Source organism: Chamaea fasciata, unplaced genomic scaffold, assembly GCF_029207755.1.
Source record: "Chamaea fasciata isolate MVZ Bird 193981 ecotype frontalis unplaced genomic scaffold, bChaFas1.0.hap1 SCAF_1, whole genome shotgun sequence".
NCBI lineage: Eukaryota > Metazoa > Chordata > Aves > Passeriformes > Sylviidae > Chamaea > Chamaea fasciata.
Genome location: NW_027094086.1, coordinates 22,682,753 through 22,701,099, shown reverse-complemented (window position 1 = coordinate 22,701,099; position 18,347 = coordinate 22,682,753). Strand labels below are relative to the sequence as shown.

General features: G+C 42.4%; 1 protein-coding gene across 1 annotated transcript in view; it reads left to right on the top strand.

Moving 5' to 3' along the window:
• Positions 1 to 9,746: 9,746 nt before the first annotated feature.
• Positions 9,747 to 18,347, top strand: part of MATN2 (matrilin 2) — a 68,690-nt gene continuing 60,089 nt past the window's right edge. Inside the window, exon 1 of the mRNA XM_066178118.1 lies at positions 9,747 to 9,758. The gene's annotated coding sequence lies outside the window, so the exon portion shown is untranslated. The remainder of the gene's footprint in view (positions 9,759 to 18,347) is intronic.

Here is an 18,347-nt window from a genome sequence, read left to right as displayed (position 1 = left end):
CTAGGTCCATACTTAGCTCACATTCCTTCTGCAGGTTCCTTTTTCAGTTATAAATCACCTCTGTGGCAATGCTTTTCTGAAATGCAGACAGATTAGATTTACTACATTTCCTTTGCCTCAGAAAAAACCCCAACAGATTGGATGAGCACAACCTAATGTTGAGAAACTAATTCTATATTTATCACATGTCCATGTTTTGAAGCATCTGTAATTTTTTTTTGCTTCAAATTTTGTTCTGAAGTGTTTAGTATTATTTGGATCAGAATAGAAGCTGAGATGGCATTTGTACAATTCATGATGGTCTGAGGTATTTACTGCTTTTCAATTTAGTATACCTGTGCTGGGATGGAAATAGTCTCCTCCCCTTGATGTGAATGTGTTTTACGGTTCCTGTCTCCTTTGTCTATGGTTGCTGCAGCTCTCACTTATTATCCTGCCTTTGTCTGTGTTGACTGTAACAAAATATTTATAGATAGCAAAATCTATAGCATTGCATAGACAAACAGAAGCAAGACAGATTTCTCAAGGACAGAGAAAAAAATTTTGTTATTTTCTATTGCAAACAAGAAAAATTGAGATCTTAGTAAAAAGTAGTTCAAAATAAATAAATAAATAAATAAGGTTGTTAGTGCAATAAAAAGTCTATGGCTTTTGCCAGTGGAGGAATTCAGCTTCTTATTTGTTGACATGCAAGGTTTGAAATGCTTATAAACAAGATCATAACATCGTTGTACTATTAAGTGTCTTTACTAGTCTACAGAGAAATCAAACCATAGTTTCAAAATTACTTCAAATGTTTGTATCTGACAGACATACGACTGGAAATGTGGAATGTATGTGTAATACTAGGTCATAGGGTTTATAAACCACACTGTACTGCAATTAATCAAGCAGAATTTGCAATGCATATGCAAATCTGGGTCTATCAGTGGAAACATCAGTCTTAATTGTATAATTAGAAGAGACACCCTTTCCTGGGTCCAGTGCTTACTGAAATCAAACTGTCTCAGTTGACTCCTGAAGTGTCAGATCAGCAGGTGTTTGGTATCTTAAAAAAACCCCAGAATGCAAGTTCCTGCTGGTTACAGTGAGTTTTTTCGAATTCCTACAATATCATGAAAGTAAAACTTTATCAATCTTTTCTTTCTCTACTATTCTTCCTAAATAAATTAAGACTTTTTTTTTTTTTTTTTTTTTTTTTTGGTTAGACATCTACTGTGGTTCAAACTACTGTCATGTAATGTAGGTATGTTACAGTTGGTCAGTAACACTCCGACCAGCCATCACTGGTAGTTTGTCAATTACTTTATGATTTTCCATTTTTGTCACTTAAAAATCACTTAAAAGGTAAGGATATAGGGTTTGAGACTAAATCTAATCTGTTTTCCTGAAGAAGTAAGGAGATAATTTGCTCTATCTCATCATCCCTCTAAAAACATCATCCTTTTACTACATCCACAAGTTCTATTTTGAATGTGCACTTCACTTTTACTTGCTGTTTTGAACATCTCTTCCTATAGCTAGCCACCTGCTTGACACTTACATGATTCTAGTTTGTATACGGTACATAATATCACCTCTAAAAGGAAATGAAGAGACAGATATTTTGCAAACCCATACTGTTTTCTTACTTGAATCCTTTACATTCAGCTGACATTTTCTATAATTCCAGGAACATGCTGATGGTTAAAAACAAATTCAGTTAACATTCAAATGTAGATGTAATGAAAAGTGTTTATTTACTTGAGGCAAAAAAGGACTGAGTATTAGTGATAGATCAATGACACATGAATTGCACAGTTCTGTTGACAATTCATGGTTTTTAAACTTCGTTATATCCATATAAAAATGGGAACTGAAAAAGATCAAAGAGGTTGAAGGATTATGAATATGTGAAGAGCTTGCACTTCTCTACCACACTTCTGTGGTCATCTTGCTATGTTTCATTTCCAGATGTTTGAGAATTAGAATCTTGATGGGCTTGAATCTAAGAATCATTCCACATTCTTAAAGTAAATGAAAAAGGGAAGTAACTCCCTGGTGTGCATGGCTGGACATCTGGACTCAGGCTCCTTTTGCCTTGCTGTCTCTGTACCACTGCAGACTTCCATCTTTCTGAGTGCCATAGAAAGCAGCTGAGGTCAGCCACAGGGGCTCAAAGAAATGGACAGAAGGCATAATTTTGATTGTTGAGGCCCACATATTGCAATTAACAAAGTTCTTCTTACTGAAATTCTCTTGGAAACTCCATTTGACTCTTCAAAATGTTTTGGAACTAGAAAATCAGAACTCTTGCAGACAGTAACTGAAAAGCAAGCATTTGCCTTATACATAGGTTACATCTTTTCCTTATTTTCTTCAGAACTGTGTGGCAGCTTATGATTACCATCCAGACTGAATAATATTTACTGGGGAAAAAAACCCTGATACATGATATCATCAGAGGCAAGACTCAATGAAGTTATATACTGTTGATAAAATACATACTGAATTCATCCACAGACAGCACTCATCTACTTCAGCTAGCTGAAAAATTGTCCTGGGATTGCTACTCTGCCAAGTATATTCACTGGCTTTACTTCTGCTGTAACTTTGAGCATGTGTTCAGGAAAACAGCGTTTTTAGCATTTCCCTTGGTAATTTAAGCCATGCCATGCTTAAATTCAATGCTTCTTTGGAATCCAAGACAATGTTTTCTTATTGAGTTCTGGGACAAAACTGACATAACACACACAAGAAGCTCAACTTAGTTCTTACAGCATGATCCAGAAAGCCTGCAAATTCGTAGCTCTAAATCAGTCCTTGCACAATGAAGAATATTCTAAATGTAGTAATATCTTTGAATTTTCACATGTGTCTGGATCTTAAATGAAATAACAAGGTTCTTCATGAATCTTATGTAATGTCTATGTTGTGCTCAAAATAAGCACCCAAATATCATCCAAACTTCAACTTTGGCAGAATTTAGGCAGTATGGCTCTTGACCTAATGGTGTTCACACAGAATTATATAGATCAAAGAATAAAAAAAGAAAATTATATCAACAGTTAAAATGTGGTGTTTCAGATGCCCAGCAGCCAAAGGGTAGCCAGTTCAATCAGTTCCCTGGGGGCTTTTGTGGCAACATTTGCAGCAGAAATAGCTGCCTGATCCATTATTGCTGTGGCTCCTGGCTTGAGATTTCCTCTGATTTTCTCTTTAGTGATGATATTACTACTTTAAAAAGGAAAGAGACTGTCTTGTAGCACATATCAACAAGAGTGTGGTATTTAAACTCCTAAGTACATATTTAAAAGAAAAAGTTAAAACAAAAAGTATAATTATTGAATGCTGCCTGGCTCTGCATGTCTCAGATGAAATATGTTAAACACCCATTATGATAATTTATTAATATACATTATATATGTATTATATATATGTATTAATATACAGAATATATGTGTACATATATATGAATATATACAAAAGCTTTGGTGTTGATTAAATGTTGTGTGCTGGAAGCATCTTTTCTTTTGGCTATGGTACAGCTGTGATGCTGAGCCACAGTTAAGTCTGACTCATGAACCATCTTGAGGAGATAACAGGAGGCACCAAAACCTGCACTGAATTTAGATTTGAGAGATTACTTACGATCTTCAAATTGAGTGCATGTTCCTAAGACACACGCAGGTGTCTTACATATACTCCTAAGTATATATAAGAGGTTTTGGTGGTTTCTCAAAAGAAAATCATAACCTTAAAAAATATTTGGCTCCTGCAAGTTTGGTCCTGCAACACCTAGGTTTGTGGAAATCGCCCCTGTAACTTGGTCTTTCATGAACTTCAGAATGAAATGTAAATGTTAATCCCTTTGTTGCTAATCCTATTCTAACATCCAGAAGACAAGGAGTCTGGTTCTTGCTGCCAGGGTTCTGTAGACAACTTTGGGAGCCGAGGAAGGTTGGCAGGTCTGTCCAGCTTTCTGTGAGACCCTGTGCTAGTCACCCTGTGCTCACTCTCAGGCACACTTCCAGGACAGATGCTCCAAGCCTCTGTGCAAACAGCAGTTAGAAGCAGCCAAGCCACACCTGTACCTCAGACTGTCCTGCAAAAGACACTAGGAGCCACCTCTGTGTTTTGTGAGGAGTAGATTTCTGCTGGTTTGTGCTGGGTGTGATGTAAGAGCACACAGGGGAACTCGGGCAGCCAAACAGCTGCAGGGAGCTTGTGCGTGAGCTGGGCACCAGCCTGCTCAACCTTGTCCAAACTGGTGTCTTTCTCCATGCCAGATTTCCCTGGGGCCAAGGCAGGAGGTGAATGCCAAGCTCCATGGGTTGGAGAAAGCGTGGTCTGCAATGCAGAACTGCAGGCACCAAGGGAGCAGTGAAACTGAGCAAGCTGAAGGTTGGGCAACCATTGAATATGCTGTCTAGGCATCACTCTTGGAATTAAAATACAAGATCTTTTTTGAGCCATCAATATACAAAAAGATTAAAAATTACCCTAAACTGGTTATATTCTGCATTAATTTATGAATTGCCTTACAACAGCAGTTCTTTATTAATCAAAATATTGTAAAGGAGAAAAAAAATCCCTTACAAAATGTTACTAAATATGAAGGATGGAGATGCAGATAAACCTGTCTGTTTCTAGTCTGATTTTTCTATCTGCAGGTTTCTATCACTAAGTACTATTACATTTCTGTTGGCTGCATTGAAGACACCTTTTATTCAAGTTTTGTCCTTTATATACTTATATGGTGTCCTTAAGTCACCTCCTAAATCTGAGTTATTAAAGGCATTGCATTTCCTGAGTTTTTCACTGGATGGCATATTTTGCAGTTCTCTAATGGTTCTTTCAGTTCTTTGCTGTCCCACTCCAAGGTTTTTTTTTAAACACTCTGCTTGAATTATTCAGAGCTTTAAGGTTTAGCCAAAATAGAATATGTTTTCTTTAATGTTGTGGATAAAGAATTTAAGGCACTATGGAGTCAAAAATTTATCCTTGCAGAGTTTCTCTTGAAACACACTCCCTTAATAAGCATTCTTTGCTCACATACAGCTGAGATTTATCATGTGTTTTGCAATCTATTTCATATGTGCAAAGCTGTTGCTGCAGCATTATAGCTCCCTAGTCAAAATATTGTGTTATGTGAGTGCCTAAGAAATGTCCAAGTGTATAATGTTTACACTCAACCCCATATTGATCCATTTCATAGCCTCCTAAAAAGAAAGAAAAAAAGGATATTTTGACAAAATCTGTTTCCCTATGCAGTCCTGTGTTCTATTACTAGTTTTGTGAGTAATGCACTGAATGATAGTATTATGGAAAAATTTAGGTAGGAAGTGACAAAAAAAAAAATCCCCAAGGATGGTGTCCAGCATCTCTTAAGTTATAGCCTCATATGATGAATTTTATGTTTTACCTGAAGTCAAGAAACTTTACCTTAGGAACCTCCAAAACATGATTTTTTTAGTACTGGTGGTGATGGTGGTGGCATTTGCCAATATTTTGGCTCTGCACCAATCACTGTGTTTTAAAAGACTGAAGAGGAAGAAAACTTTGAAAAATAAGTTGTAGTGAAGAAACAAAGGATGAAAGGCTTCCTGAAAATACTACTAGATAGTAGTAGATATGATATTGTAGGTATAGAATATCTTAATTTAATGTGTACCTGATAATGTTGGGAAAAAAAATCAAGTCTCCCTGCCCCTAAATATCTGGAAAATCCATTCAAATGTAAGATGATATTTCACAGAAAAGTGCATTAAAGCAAAACTGCAGGGAAAAAAAAAGGTATGAGATGCTACAGAAGATCTGCAGTAATTGTGGTATGGTTTGTAGCTAAGTTAAATCTGGTTAGGTAGTGAAAGGATGCTTCTAATACTGCCACTAAATCCAACCCAAAGGAAAAGTTTCATTCACTGTGAGATAAATAAAATCTTTTTGCTTCAAAAGATAGAAAAATCAGTCATCTACTTTGTTATCTACATTAAGTACAATTAGGAATGCTAGTTCAAAACAAAAAAATATTAAAGAACTAGAAGAGAGATGAAATACCATAGTATAAAATCACAGAATTACTGAATCATCAAGGTTGGAAGAGACCCTCAAGATCATGTATTAGAGAGGATTAATCCACTGGCAAACAGGTGCAGTTGCTTATATAAACTGAATTCAAAGGCAACCATCAGCCATCAGTGGTGCTGTGGCCACTGAAAATGATAATGAAATCCATGGCCACATCAGGAGAAGGATTTTCAATAAACAGAAAATATGTGAAGAGGGCTTACATGGTGTATCATGTTTAGTTTTGCCACACACCCTCTCAGGAGCCACATACACAGCAACAATTGGCTGAGTGAAACAAGAATGAAAGCTGAAAAAGAAAATGTTTGCTGTTGCTAAATGCCCTAGCTAGGCATGCCTTGGAGAACAAAATGAGTTCTTTGGATTAAAAGACAATGTCGATACTAGAAAAAAAATGAAATGGCAATAAATACATTTAGACCGGAAATTAGTAGGAATTGTCCAACTACCATGAAGGTCTGAAACAGTCCTCTGACAGCAGGAGGAGAATCAATTCACTGCTGTTTTACTTAAAGCACCTGCTTATAATGTGAAACTACTTTCTGAAATGTGGTTTTTATATTAAGTAGTTGCCTGTGATAACTGAGAAGCAGCCTACATCACTGGGAGCTTCTTCCAGACTGAGGGTAATCTTTCCAGGCACTAAGAGAAGGCAGGAAAGGAACAAAAGGATTCAAAGCCTCAGGTATCTAGTTAGCAAGACGCTTAATAATTGCCTGATTTTTTTTTTTTGCCAGATTTTTGATTCTTTGCATATCAAAGCATGGCTTGATAGAAGCTTCCAGCTTTTTCTTACTTTACATCTTCCAATCTTCCTCTACCCGTTGTCTCAAATGTTGACAGACTGAACAAAGGCTCTCCCGAATCAGTAAGAAGTCACACGATGGGAGTGAAGGACAGAAGGTCATCATTTGAGAAAGGACAAGCAGCAAAGAGTCTGAGACTCTGAAATGTGGGGATTACACAGTACTCCTGGTGTGGTATTAAATAAATACCAAAGTCAAATAAAGTCAAATAAACACCCCCTCCTCCCCCCATCTTCTGTGCTTTCTCCTATAAAACAAAGAGATGCTTTGTGCTGACTTGCTTCCATCATCCTTTCCTCCAGTCTCCTGCTGGGATACCTTCCATGTGTTACACCTGCCAACAGCAGCAGGCTGCACAGCCTCTGGGAAGAGCACTGGTGGTGGGCTCTCTTATGCATAAACTGGAGCTAAAGCCGCAGGGTTACTCTGAGCACTCCCATGATCTTGTCACTACAACATTTTCTCCTCCTGACTTTTGTCTTCCTCTGGCAACTCAGCTGATGCCTCAAGCCACAGCACAGTGCAATGGTTTCTGTATTTTAAGACAGCAGAGCATTAACTAGGACCGTGACTGGGGCCTCATCCTATGTTACATTACAAGGATGAAATAGAATGGGTGAATTGTTCTGCACTTGGCTCTGCTGGGTTTTCTATAAAGTCTATCAGTACTCAGTTGCATTTTTATTTTTTCCCTTTTCTCTGGCTACAGGAAAGGTTCAGGAGCCAGTGCTCAGAATTAAAGATAAGACTTTCAGTTTGAGGTTTGCTTGTTATCTATATGCTTCCTTTTAGAGATTAGATTTTGTACAACCACATCACAGACAATTAACCGTGCCTTACAAATCTTACACAAAGTAGCTCTGCTGATTGCCAGAGTTGCTCACTATCCCAGCAACTCTGAGGGGTGCAAGTCTTCTCTATGGGACGCCTCTGGAACCTGATGTACTGCAATTGGCATGGCTTCGTGATTTGTGTCTTTCCTGTTGGACAATGACAGTGTGTCCGGCTCGCCTCTGCCATTTAAATGGCTTTTACTGTTGGGGTTTTTTTGTTTGTTTGGTAGTGGGTGTTTTTTGTTTGTTGGTTTGGTGTTGTGGTTTGGTTTTGTTTTTGTTTTTTGTATTGTTTGTTTTGTTTTTCTTTTTTTTTTTTTCTAGTTAACAGAAATCACAATTGCTTGGGAGCAAAGCAGGGATTTTTTTTTTCCCCCCTTCATACATAATACCGTAAGTGTTGATATAAAAACCTCACACTTGGTTTTCCACCTGGACTTCTGACCGCGCCGCTGCTGTGTCAGCTAAGAAATGACGATCCCTGCTACTCGGCCAACTTATTTCACGCTTCCCTCAGCGTTTTCCCCGACGGAGACTCCCACCGGCCGCGGTGGCAGACACCGCATGAATCACCAGGGACTGTTTGCCTTGGCCCGCGGGTCCTGCGCGGGGAGAATGGGATTTCCATTCCCCGACGCTTCCCTTGGTCGGCTTCCCTGCAAGGCTGCGGCCCGGGGAGCACGGCGCTGGCCGGGGAAGGATGCGCTGAGCCGCCAGACAGAAACCACCCCGCTTTTCTCTTGCGGGGGCCCACGGCCCCCTCCGGGACAGCCCGCTCGACCGGAGCAGGCGCCGCTCCTGGGGCTGCGGGAGCGCCCCTCGCCGCCGCCACAGCGCAGGGACAGTCCCGGCAGGGAGGAAGCAGCAGCGGGGCGAGGTGCGCGGGGCGGCGGGGCCGGGAGCCCAGAGAGGCCGGCAGCCCCTGTCCCCGACAGGGCAGGCAGGAGGGAGCGGGTGCCGCGTCCCTCGGGAGCGGGCGGGAACACCTGGGGCCGATGGCCCGTGTCCCGCGAGAGCCGTCGATTCCCTCTCTTTCCTCAGGGGAGGCGGGAGGGAGCGGGAGAACAGCCCGGGTCCCACACACAGGGCAGGCGGGAGGCAGCGGGACCGCGTCCCTCACACGGGACGGGCGGGAAGGAGGGGGACGGCAGGTCGTACCCCTTAGCGGGGAAGGAGGGAAGGACCAGGACCGCGTCCCTGACGGCAGAGGCGGCTGAGGAGAGAGGAACCCGGCTCTCCGCGGCTCCTCCCGCGGCCTCCCGGCGCCGCGCCGGCTCTGGAGGTCTGGGCAGGGCAGCCGGTGTCTCCATAGAGGGACTACCCGCTTTCCCTCCGCTCGGCAGGACTGAGCCGGGCTCCTGCCGCCGGGGCCGGGGCTGGCGGGAGGCGGCTGCTCCCGGGGGGCGGGCGGGGGAGCGCCGTCCGGGGCCGCGCCGAGGGGAGGAGGCTCCGCGCTCGCTCCCGGCCGCCGCCGCTGCCCGCGCCGAGCGGAGCGGCCCCGCCAGCCCCTCAGGTAAGCCCGGCTCTGCCGCCTGCCCTGCCCCGCCTCGTCTCGCCTCTCCCGCCCGCCAGGCGGGTCCGCGGCGCCCCGCCCGGGGACACCGCACCCCGCCGCGTCCCGCGCCGCCCGGCGGGGCTCGGCATCGCTGTCACCCCGGGTCTCTGCGCTGCCGGCGGCCACCCCCGTCCCAGGGCCTCGGCTCGGCGGAGGCGCGGCCCTGCCCCGGGGGCCCCTCCGGGTGGGGGGCGGCCGGGAAGGCCCCGCGGGCGGCAGGGGCTGCAGCGCGGGCGGCGGGGGCCCGGCGGGGAGCGGGAGGCCGAGGCGTGGGGCCGCGGCGGCGTCTGGGGCTCGCTTGGATGTTCGCTCACTGGGTCCCGCTGGAGCGGTTCCCGCTGCTCGTGGTGCAGCCCGCAGGAGAAGGGTTTCCCTTTCCTTTGGACTGCGTGGGGCTGAGCAAACTCTCCATTTATCCTCTTCCTCGTGCAAGCTCTAGTAACTCATTTAACAGTGTGTCTGCTGTAAGGAATCCCCCCGCCACTGTATTGTAAGGTCAGTGAAGCATCGGAACCAAACTTTGCTTAGAGACGTGTTCGAGAGTAGCCTGCAGGTGTCTTTACCCGCTTGCAGCAGCGCGGGTTGCGGCTTCTCCCCGTGCCAGGCTGCAGCCCACAGGTAGCTCCGCGCTGCAGGCGTCACCTGGGACGTGCAGCGTGGGAGCTGCCCGGGTTTCCTGAGAGCCCTGCCTTTGCTGGAGGCGGAAGGAGTGAGGGACGGTCTGCTGAATGTAATATACTTACCCTGGAAACCCTGCTGAGATGGTGTTTATTAATCTGGCAAAAAAATATGGCATCTTTAATGACTGCGTATTTCTGTTTCAGAAGACAGTTATTTCTGTGTCAAACTGGCCTCTATCACTGCTAAACTGTAGAATATTGGCTGAGAGAGAAGAAAGCAATCTGCTGATTTATAGAATAAATGCTTGGGTTTGCTTGTGGGACCATCATTCAAAGGGTGAATGATCCCGACTGAGGTCTGAAAAGGTGACATGTAACAGCTGTGCTTCTGTCAGACAGCTGACTGCTTCGGAAGAAATTACCAAACCATATCCCATCGAAAATTCTCCTTAAATCAGGAGCTAAATAAAATACACGTATGGCTTTCCCATTAAATCCTAAAAAATCTAAAAAATAATTTCGGAGTATTATGATTTTTATGTAGATGTCTCAGCTTTAAGCACAAGATTTTCTAAACTTTTCCTCCTGTACTGTATATCACTGTGATATTCCTCAAATTAAATTGGATTTATTTTACATCTTCAGAAAATGCAGCACTCAGTTATACAAAGCTGCAGTTAAGATCCTGAATCCTGCACTCAGTATTCACACCTAATTATGTGAGTCTCTCCATTGACTTCACTGGGATTTCCCATGAGCAAGGGAATGCACGTTCTACTGCTTATGAGCTGGAACTCAGGGACCCAGCTGTGATGGTAAAAGATGTTTTAGTCAGTCCAGGCAAACTAGGGAGAGGCTAATCAGATCTAAATACTTTCTTGTGATTTATAAACCACCTCCATAGGAGGGTAAAACAGTAATCACTATTTAATTATATTGTGGGTATCATTAACAAGCTCTTTTTATACAGTGCATACTCATTAGCGTTTTCTTTGTGCGAAAAGAGTATTTAGAATGGAGTGGGTTTGATCCCCAAATTATTGATTTACAGTGGTGCTGCTACTGGGCTCAGTGTGACTTTGCAAATAAGTTTCAGAACTGTTGTATCCTTTTTTTTTCCCCCCAACCTTTCTGTTTGCCGTTTACAGTCTGCATGGTTTATGGTTTGTGACTACTTCAGAGACAAAACTAAGCAGTCTACATACGTATCATATGTCGTATAATATATGCTTTTATTTAAATACCTACTCTGCATGGTAAAAGTGAATTTTCTCCGTTTCCCCATGCTACTCTTCTGGGCACATTGTGGAAACTCTGATGCCTAGATGAGATTCAGTACCAGAAAGTGCAAATGAGTCTTTCTCAAAAGAACAAGATAATGAAAAGGTCTATTGTCCAAGTGGCAACTGAAGAAAATCATGGCATGGAGACTGATGCTGTCATAAAATAAGAATTCCCACTGCTAGAGCTTGCTGTCTGACCACTGGAAACTATGCAGAGTAAACCATATTATGGGTGTACTGTTCTATAGCACCACCATTTACTTTTATGTGGTGAATTTCTGAAGTTACTGAAATGGTCCTCTATTTCACCTCTGAGCAGCAGTTGGACCTGATGGCTTACAGAGGTCCTTTCTGACCTATATCATTCTATCATTATATGATTTAGTAGTTATTCATTTTACAACAGTGATATCAGGAGGTCTGTATGTCATCCAAATGGATGACTTTGAATTAAGCAACAGATCCCTTAATCTTCTTCATTTCATTAGAGCTGTAGAAAATTGAATTATATATGTAGTACATATGCTCTAAGCCCATTAAATAACAGAGTATGTTGTGTAGAAGTCCTATTATGATATTTACACCTGACTATAAAATTGAATGCTGATCTCTGCTTTTTCTGCTATACTGTATGTTTCAGTATCTGAACTCATCAATTCATGTGTGTGCTTATCTGGCCTCTGTGCTTGGATAGGCACGTTGTCCTTTCCTCATCCCCAGCACTCTTTGGACAGCATCCAGAATGTGGTTGCCCTCCTGTGTCCTGTAACACCTTCAGTTATTCTCTGCCCATGGGTATCACGTACAGGGTTGGGTTTGTGGGCATATTTGGCTGATTACCAAATGTCATTCAACTCCCCTTCTAGGAACTGCTCTGTAATGCATTTTGGGTCTTCCATGTACTGTTTCAAAATCTAAGATATTTTACTCCACTGTCACATTTGATTTTACTAGTCCAAGTTACAACTCTGCTGTGGGATTTCTCAGCAGCAGCTGGAATAAATAGGTACTGGTGCACATTAGGCCACAGCCCAAGTCCTGTGGAAGGCAGGGGCATCTCTCAGTACAGAAAGCACTGGAATATCCTTTTGGTTGCCAAGGTAGGGATATGTGCTGGATGAGGAGGACTGCATGGAAGCATAGGAGACAAAGGTAGAAGACTTTGTGAGCCTGTGGTTCTCACCCTGTCCCCACCACTGTGCAGACATGTCTGCAACAGACATTGCTATCACATGCTGGGATTGTGCCATATTGCAGGCACAAAACAACAACCTGTGGCCATGAAGCTCCATGGACCCATGCAAAGAATTTGTCCCAGTCTTCTCACACTGGAGTACACAACTTCAGATTCAGGTTCAGATTCAGTGATTCACAATCACTGCAGATTCAGGTTACTCATACTGTTTGGACACTCATTATTTCAGATTGATAGGAGACTGATGTTGCCAAGTCAACTTGCAACTTGCCAGTCATAATACTGTCATTTCTTTTGTAACTGTGGTTGCTGCACTGCTGTGAAAGCTGTTTGTAATTGGGTTGGCTGTCCCAGAATACACCAGAATAAGTATCCCAGATTTATCTCATACTACTGACAGCACGAATGGCCCAAGGTACTCTTTTAAAAGGAGCTAAAGAATGTTTTCACAAGTAAATACTGCTCTGCTGCTTTGCAGGACATGGTACAGTTGTGGGTAAGTTCATAGACACCTAGTGCCTGCCATCAGGGTTGAGCTGCATGTGAAGAAACTTACAGCACCTGCAACCTCATTTCTTCTTGGTGATTTAACTCTATTGGTGAAATGCAGTTGATAGTCGTTATTTAGGATAGGTGTCTACCTGTCCTGTGCTGCTAAGCCTAGTGAGGCCTTCCTTAGGCAGCAAGGAGTTACAGAAAATCCAGTCCATCACTTGATGGAACAGGATGACAGTCTTTGAAATGATGAGGCACAAGATGGTGCTTCTTGTTGATGTGCGAAATATCACCCTCCTTCCAGCTTCCCCCACACAACACCTGCATGGCTAGGGACAGATGTTTTGTGATGTTGGTCTCTGTGGGCCTCTATAGCTCTTTCTTAGAACTGAAAAATGCCTGTGTCAGCAACTGGTCCAGAAAGACAGAGGAAATTACTGGTACTCTATGTCCTGATGTCTGTGCTACTCAGTGATTTTAATGAGTAGTGAACTAGTAATGCATGTGCTGGCTTGTGGATAGTGAAGTACTTTGGAACGTACTGTAACTGATAGTTTAAAGGGCTTTACAGTGCTTGCAGTCCTTTTTTTTTTTTTAAATTTCTGAGATGATGGGATTGAGAAAAGTATTTGTGGCTTTCATGTAATAAGACCTCATTTCTTTTTCCAAGTAACTCACCGTGTTTGCTAGTTTGGGGAAACAGGCTCTGATTTTATTGACTCACATAGATGGCTTGTAGTTCATTTACCTTCAGTGAATGCTTTTGATTTGATCATAGTTTCCTGTTCTTGTAAAAAATAGGGAGATAATAAGGAATGCTAAAAGAACTTCAGAATGGTTTGCTTCTATGCGCTTATGTTTTTTATAACTTAAAAACACTGAAGTTTGGTCTGTTGGAAGCTCAATGAGGGTAAATGGCTGTCTCTTTTAACTATGAAACAAGAAAAGCCAAAGGCAGCCTCTGTAGTGCTAATAACTGTTGCCTCTGGTGCTTTTTTGTCTTCTCTTTCCGTCCTATCTATGATGAGAAATTATGTAGGGTTCAAGAGAGGGGATACTATTTGCAGGTGTTGATGTTCCATGTAACTACTGAGAATTTCCTCTTCTGTGCATTGTGTCAGTTTTGGTGGTAGCTGGAGAAGGTAGAGAGGTAGGGATTTGTGGAGTTTATGTTTCTTATTTAGCCTTGGAAGGAAACCTGTACTGCAAGACAAGGAGGGAGACCATACAGAGGAGCAGAAGCAATGATCTGAAACGTATTACTACCCTTGTTTTTCAATTTGTTTTTCAGTATGATCTGCTCAGCAAAGACAGGTACACTTTTAGGTACCTGAGTGAAAAAAGATGATCTTCCAGGCCAGTGGAGGGTTATCTGCTTTTCTGCAAAAGAAATTTTCCTGAAATGTGGTAAGAAATGGAAGGACACTGACTTTGGCATAAGCCACAAAGCATCTCTTTTCCTTTGATATTATTTAAGAATTATCACAGTGAAGAGAACAAGTATTAATAACCCGCTGTAGGACCATGCGCGGACGGCAGGGAGAAGGAATTCTGCTGACCTGAGATATTCTAGAATACGTGGTTTTATTGCAAGGGTCATGGGTAAAAATTGCTTTGCCTTCAGCCACCAGCCTCGGCTGAAGGGAAGTCCCAGAGAGGGAGAGAGAAAGAACAAGGGGGTACGAGTTAAGAGAGAAGGGAAAGCAGGGAATAGAGCTAAGAGGCATGAGCAGAAAAGGAGCTAAGAGAGGAGCTGGGATAAGGGAGGAAGAAGTAAGAGAGGAGGTAAGAGGTAAGAGAGGTAAGAGCAGAGCGAACAGGAGCAAGGTCCTTATTACAATGCATTATATCTCCTTTTGTGATGAATATTCTAATTTACAGTGACCAACCAATACAAGACACAAAATCCTATAGAATCTACATATAGCCTATAAGAACTACTACTTCACCGTACTATGTTATATTTTAAACTCTAAAAACTACTCTTTAAACTTTTCTGTTTTGCTACATTGACCTTTGTTTCCTTAGCTAACAGAAGGGTATCATTCCATCAGAAGGGATTCTTCTTCAGCTAGCTAGGCTATTGTTTTCAGGTTATATAGTAACAAGACTCGGTATCCTACAACTCAAAGTAAACCTCCATTTCTATTTCGATTATAAGTTTCATATTTTCAAAATCTTTTGCTAAACAATCATATTTATAAGGTTTCCCTGACTGAACTTCCCCAACAACCCGCAACAGGCATTGGAGAAGGTCACTGATTTGTCACCACTGACACTGAATATTCAGTAGTGTCTTTGCCCGAAACAGCCATCAATCCCTTACAAGGAGACTTCCATGGAAATATATTTGTAAGCATGGAAACGGGCCTGTATTGTTTCACTGCTGTCCAACAAAGGAAATAGGTATTTTAAAGATGAAACCTCAATTTTATTTTTTACTATTCCTACAGTGTGGTTCATGAGAGTCCATAACAGAGCATCAGAAAAGTTACTCTGATGCATGGGTATATGGCTAAGCTAGCACAGGTAAAATTGATAAGGACACACCATGGCAATATTCAGCTCTTGAGAAGCAGCCAGTTAGGGAGTGAGGGAAACCTTTAAAGAACAGAGAGCCTGTCTCTTGCCATTTTCTAGGAGAATCTCCTCTTTTATACCAAACTTATTCTAGACAGCTGCAGATACTGCCAGCAGCCCTCACCAGATTGTACCTCTGTGTGCAGCAGTTGTCTCTTCTCTGTTAGCAGCTTCTTCATGTGTCCAGCACAGCACTGTGCTGCACTGAGTGCTCCAAGGCTGCTGTGAAAGCCCTACTCTTCTTCCTTTCACTGTGGGTACAGAAGTGGAGCAGTGGAAGCTGGTGAATCTGGTGCTCAACCTGGTAGAGCCCCATGGACTGCCAAACCTCCTCCTGCTGGTTTGTTTTTTTGCGGGGAGAGGGGTTTTTTGGGGTTTTTTTGTGTGTGTGTGTTGGGGGCGGGGGGGGGATGGTTGTGGCCTTTTGGTTTTGTTTGTTTGGGTTTTTGGTTTTGGTTTTGGTTTTTGGTTTTGTTTTTTTGAGCTGTTCAGGATGCTTGTCTTGCAGTGACTTGGTCTTGGGTCTGCCCAGGGCAGCTGGTTCCCAATGGTATAGTGCTGACAGCAGAAATCAAAGTGCCCAAAATATATTCTCCAGGTAGTCACAAAAATATGAGTTTCTAAGTTTGGTGCTTTGCGAATGTGCTCTCAGCTGGTAGGGCAAGGGTTAACCAACAGTGGGAAGATATAGAGGGCTGTGGCAGAAGGGCTTAGCCTGCTGGGGAAATGAGGTGTTAAATACCAGATGTGGTTCAGTAAACACCATCCAGCTTCTCCAGTGAAGACAGGAGACCTTGCAGAAGACCCGGAGTCGTCTCACAAAGAACCGTGGGAGGACTGCTTGTGGAGCAGCCATGCAACCACAATACAGACTAGTCATGTAAAAATGCAAGCAGCAGTGTACACAAACATGTACCTGGAACTAGCACACAAGTCCAGACTGTCATCACCTCAGGAAGGCAGCACGGAAGCTTTCAGTGCAGGTGAAGGGATGACAGCAGGCTTGGATCAGTGTATGTTATCACATATACAGCCTTTGGCTTTGGGAGTTTAGGGTTGCAGTTTTTTGTTTTTTTCCTTCTGACTGAAAATGGATGCAATTTTGTTTACATTTTAATTTTAGATTATATTCTTTTTTAAGAGGAGACAACTAAAGCTCTTCACTGTTAAGTACAGATTTTGTTTGAAACAGTATTTTAAACACTGTGAGGACAGGAGTGTGTTCATAGTAGTTTTTTTTTTTAGCAATAGTTGGATCCTTTTTGGTGAATCTCTAAGCAGATTTATTTTCTGATTATCAGACTGGTAGAGATACTGAGATCTGAGGGTCTAAGGTTACTGGATCCAAAGTAAATACTATTAAACAGTAGGTTATTCAGTGGTTCTGTTTCTTTAGTACCCCAACCTTACTTTTACAAGGGAATGGTAAAAAGTTATACTAAACTGAAAATATACTACTTTAATGTATTTCAGAATTCAGTGGCAGCTAATGAATGATTATGGAGACATCTCAGTCTACATGGTGGGCTAATCCTATGATATTTGCATGCTATGTAAACATTTTCCTCGCAGAATTGAGACTTCAAATTGCAACAAACACTTTTTTTCTTTTTTTCTGGAATTGCTTATGGACAATTATGCATATGGACTGTGAGTGTAGTGGATTTGAAACTGTGACCAAATATCAAAAATTGCTGCAAAGGCATAAAATATCTTAAGTGTCAGAATGTAGGAGGGTTTAGTTTGGGGCGGGACTGTCCTGAGACGCTGCTTTATCACCATTTCCTTTGGTATCATCTGTTACTGGGTCATTTAGCAATGTGTTGTGGAGGCTCTGCCACATTGTCCTTGGCTCTTTAATGTGCCATCAGGCACAGGTAAAATGGCTTTACTTAAGAGTTTAGTGCCGTCTTCACAGCTTTTTAGGGTGGACAGAAAGGAGGGATGAGTTAGGCCTCTGATAAGTAGGTAAGAGCCAGAAAACCCCCTTGAACATTGTGTTCCTGCCTAGTACCTGTAACAGCCTTGCAAGGAGGATATTTCCTTACTCTCCTTAGCTCTGAGAGCATTGCTTCTGCTTTTCTAAGACATCAGTGCTAGAACTGGCATGTATCCTTGGGGTCTATTTTCCTTGTGTGCTGAAGGAACAGGCCTGAGCCAGAGGAGACCCCTGGCACAGCCCTGTCTGTGCTGATGTTCTGAGGAGTGAAGAGACCACCTGGGATTGGTGATCTCCAGATGTAACAACTGTGGCCTCCAGAGAAACATAATTCCATTTCCAGTGGTGTGTGCTGTTTCCAGTGTTCATCTGTTTCTGACTAGAGCACTGGAAAAACTCTAGCAGTAATACCATCCAGATGCCCAGAAATTTAATTTTTTTTGTGGCCATTATTATAAGCACCAGCTATTTCCATCTCTTTCCTAGTTTGAATGTACTTAAATCATGTATTGCCCATTACTGGATAATATTGAACACTGAAGTCTGGGCATTTTGACTGCAAAGACTCATTTTGGCATATGCACCAGAACGTTGTGTCTGCATCTGGGGCTGCTGAGTAGGATACACAAAAGGAAAAATAGATTGATAGTCAGAAAAATACATTATGTGTAATGATTGTGTGAGAAAGACTGAAAAATAATGAACAAAATATCTTTATTAGAGCGAAAATATTTATTCAGAATTTTCCTTTCTGCCAGTGAATAGTTTATGGTGGGAAAGAAAATAAATTATCTTTCAGAACTGAAGTATTTAGTTTGCCTATGGTTACACATCTGCTTATCAGGTTTAGGGCCCTGTTAAAATTGTTTTCAAGTCTTAGTTACTTCAAGAATTACTGTTAAAATTTGCATTGCTTCAGAAGTTCCACACAGATTCAGTTGAAACTGTTCTTTGTTATAAAAATGGGTAGTT